The sequence below is a fragment of the Oryctolagus cuniculus genome, chromosome 3, assembly GCF_964237555.1.
Source record: "Oryctolagus cuniculus chromosome 3, mOryCun1.1, whole genome shotgun sequence".
Classification (NCBI taxonomy): Eukaryota; Metazoa; Chordata; class Mammalia; order Lagomorpha; family Leporidae; genus Oryctolagus; species Oryctolagus cuniculus.
The window spans coordinates 22,658,280-22,662,415 of NC_091434.1; positions in this window are offsets into that span (position 1 = coordinate 22,658,280).

A 4,136-nucleotide genomic window follows, 5' to 3' on the forward strand; every position below is an offset into this window, starting at 1 on the left:
TCCCCGCCCCCTGCTCTCTCCCCTCCCCCTTTTGGAGACCACCCCCTCGCCCTCCCCCGGCACCCCAGCGCTTGCGGACTTATGCGTGCGTGCACGCCCCCTCGCCCACCCTGCAAGAGCCCCGGGCTCTGTTAAGCCCCTATCCCTCTTTCCCCCGCCCCGAGCTCACAGGCTTCTAGCAAATAAGAATCTCTTGCAGGTTTGGTTAGGATCGGCGTGGGAGAGGAGCAGAGCTTTTGTCTCCTATCTTTGAGTTCAGTTTGTAAGGACTTAGTTTGCGCGCCTTCCATGTGGCCGGCCCTGCGCTAACTGCTGGGGACACACAAAGGACATTAGGCGGTCTTGATCTTCAGGTGGATTTCGGTCTGTTCGCATCGACTGTCTCCATCCTCTGGGTATCGCCCGCTGCTGACATGTGGCTTGGAACAATGCCCTCGCTGTCCCGTGAGTCCGGACCTGTCTGGACCGGGCTTGCCCCAAGCAGCCCCTCTTAGTGACCATGGCAGTTTCTCCAAAGGGAGCTCGAGAACTCGAAGTGCAATTTCTGGAAACCGAGAAAACCTCCTCCATTCCCCTCCCTTAAGCCCTACCCCTGGTCCCCTCAAAAGTAAGCCCTTAGCAACTCGGGTCCCCATCTACAAATCCCCAGGCACTTGCTACAGAACAAATCCCAACACACCCTGCTTCAGGGGTCTTGGAGAGGTCAGATCAGAGCTGCAGGTGTGAAAGACAGCCCTGAGATAGGGCTCTTCACAGCTCCCCCTCCGATGATGCAAATGGACAAGTGTGGCTTCCTTTCATTGTTCTGTTTGCTTGACCCGAGGTCTACCCAAGCTGCCCCAGCCCCCATCAACCCCGCCTGGACTCAGCCTTAATTATCACCCATCTCCCTGCAAGACAAACACTTGTCAGAGAGATTGTCTTGATGAGGGATGGGCCAATAGCCTGCCTCCAGCCCAGTAGTTCAGCGCCACCCCTCCCCCACAGATTCCTCCACTCTGGCTCTCTGAGCCTGCTAGGGTTAGAGTGACAGCTCCTTAAGCAAGTGAGCACCTGGCCCTGCCAGCGGGTGAGCTAGGTGACTCCAGAAAGGCAAGTTCCAGATCTTCAGGAAATGAGTACAAGAGTTACGGGGAAGAGTTTGGTAAGACAGACAAATAGCTGGTTGTCAGAAGCTGGAGGAAAAGAAATCTTTAGTTGGAGAGTGGATGGGAGAGGGCAGCAGTAGTTTCCCTGTGAGTCAGGACTGAGATTGAAGCTTAGAATCCTGCCAGCCCAAAGGAGGGGTAGCAATGACTTCCCAAGACCAGGGGACAGCAAAAACAAGGGCACAGACATGGGAACAGGAGGTTGGAGAGCAGAAAGCCAGCCGCCAGTAGCCAGAGAGGAGAATGCTCAGCGGAGCAGAGGGAGACTGGCAGGAAATCCAGTTGACGTCTCTGGAGGTTTGGCTTGATTTGGTATGCCACGGGATGGAGCATCCATGTCTGAGCAGAGAAGTGAGACCGAGCTGGACTTGCAGAGGTCGCTGGAGTGCAGCAGAGAAAGTCACGGGCATGGAGACTCTCCAGGTGACCCCACTTCAGTGTGCCCTGGTGTCCTGAGCCTGCCAGGGAACAAGTTTCTGTTGGCGTGCCCTGCTAGGTTCCTTCAGAGCAGGGCTAGGGCCTGGCACCACACCATCCCACACAGATCCAGTGGAAGCTCAAATGTGAACCACGTGTACAATTTTAAATTTTCTAGTAGCCGCATTAAAATGTAGCAAAAGGAAAAGTAGGCATCTGTTTTAATGATCTATTTAACCGAATCTATCCAAAATTTTATCATTTCCAAACAGTGCTGGTGGTATAGTGGTGAGCATAGCTGCCATCCAAAGTTTTATTATTTCAATGTATAATCAGTATTAAAAGTGATTGAAAGATTGAACAGCCCCTTTTCACACCAAATCCTGTAGCTCTGATGTGTATGTGTACACTTATAGTACATTTTAACTAGTTTTTTTAAAAAAGATTTATTTATTTATTTATTTGCAAGTCAGAGTTATACAGAGAGGAGGAGAGGCAGAGAGAGAGAGAGAGAGCGCTTCAATCCGCTGGTTCATTCTCCAATTGGCCGGAATGGCTGGAGCTATGCCAATACAAAGCCATGAGCCAGGAGCTTCTTCTGGGTCTCCCACAAGGGTGCAGGGGCCCAAGAATTTTGGCCATCTTCTACTGCTTTCCCAGGCCATAGCAGAGAGCTGGATCGGAAGTGGAGCAGCCGGGACTCGAACCGGCACCCATATGGATGCCGGCACTGCATGCAGCAGCTTTACCCACTATGCCACAGCTCCTGCCCTAGCACGTTTTTGTTTTGTTTTGTTTTTTGTTTGTTTTGTTTTGTTTTGTTTTTTGACAGGCAGAGCGGATAGTGAGAGAGAGAGACAGAGAGAAAGGTCTTCCTTTTGCCGTTGGTTCACCCTCCAATGGCTGCCATGGCTGGCACGCTGCGGCCGGCGCACCGCGCTGATCCGAAGCCAGGAGCCAGGTGCTTCTCCTGGTCTCCTATGGGGTGCAGGGCCCAAGCACTTGGGCCATCCTCCACTGCCTTCCTGGGCCACAGCAGAGAGCTGGCCTGGAAGAGGGGCAACCGGGACAGGATCCGGCGCCCCGACCTGGACTAGAACCCGGTGTGCCGGCGCCTCTAGGTGGAGGATTAGCCTATTGAGCTGCGACGCCGGCACCCTAACACATTTTAATTTGAACTTAACCAACATTCAGATGCTCAATAGCAGGGCCAGCGCTGTGGCGTAGCGGGTATAGCTGCCGCCTGCAGTGCGAGCATCCCATATGGGAGCTGGTTCGAGTCCCCACTGCTCCTCTTCAGATCCAGCTCTCTGCTATGGCCTGGGAGAGCAGTAGAAGATGGCCCAAGTCCTTGGAAGACCTGGAAGAAACTCCTGGCTCCTGGCTTTGGATCGGTGCAGCTCTGGCTGTTGTGGCCATCTGGGGAGTGTACCAGTGGATGGAAGACCTCTCTCTCTCTCTCTCTCTCTCTGCCTCTCTTTCTCTCTGTGTGTAACTCTGACTTTAAAAAAATAAAAAGATGCTCAATAGCCACATGTGCCTGCCAAACTGGACAGTGCACAGGTCTAAACTGCAGTGCAGCTCACTGAGTAGGCACCCGGTAAGAATTTTTAAGATGAGTAGAAAGCACTGTCTTCATCTAAAAACATTCCCAGCATGGTCCTCACTCCCTTTGAGTCTCCAATGCAGTGTCCAGGAGCTGGGGATGCCCAGTGGTGAAGAATCTATCGAGAAGCTAAGAGAGGCAAGTGTGCATTCATGCATTCAGCTACTCATGTATTTTGAGAATCATTCCCCTTCTACCTCCTTTTAAATTATTGATCTTGAAGCCAAGAACTGTGGAGATGAGCAGACCAGGTAATGCTGACCTCATAAATGCAAAATACACAATGAATTTCTCTTCCTAATGAGGCTGAAGATCACAGCCTAATTCTTTTTACCTAGTTCCTACTTAATAGCCAGTTTTACCCATCCTTACACACACACACACACACACACACACACACACACCTCTTGACAACAGCTGCATCTTTTTAAATCCTTTCCTAGCCCCCATTAGTCTGAGTTGCACTCCAGAAAGCCCTGTTGCCACGGAGGCTCATGTTCAGAAGCTCTTCTGTGAAATAAAAGCAAAATCACAACGAAAACAACAAATGGACTCAGAGAGCGGGCTTACCCTTGCAGTTAAGACGCCAGTGCACCGCATCCGAGGGCCTGGATTCTCTGCCTGGCTCTGGCTCCTGACTCCAGCTTCCTGCTAATGCAGACGCTTGGAGGCAGCGGTCATAGTGAAGTCACTGGGTTCCTGTCACCTACCTGGGAGACATGTGTTGTGTTCACGGTTCCTAGTCCTAGCCCCTGCCCAGTCCTGGCCATTAGAGGCATTTGGGAGAATGAAACAGTAGATGAGTGCTCATTATCTCACCCGCTATTTCTGTTTCTCTCCCTCTATTTAAATTTTAAAATGTTTTTAAAAATGGAGTTAGAAGGCCATTAAGGAAGTAGGACTCAGGCACATCTCAAGCTGCTGCCTAGAAACTTTGGTTGCCCCCGGAGCATCCCAGAGACCAG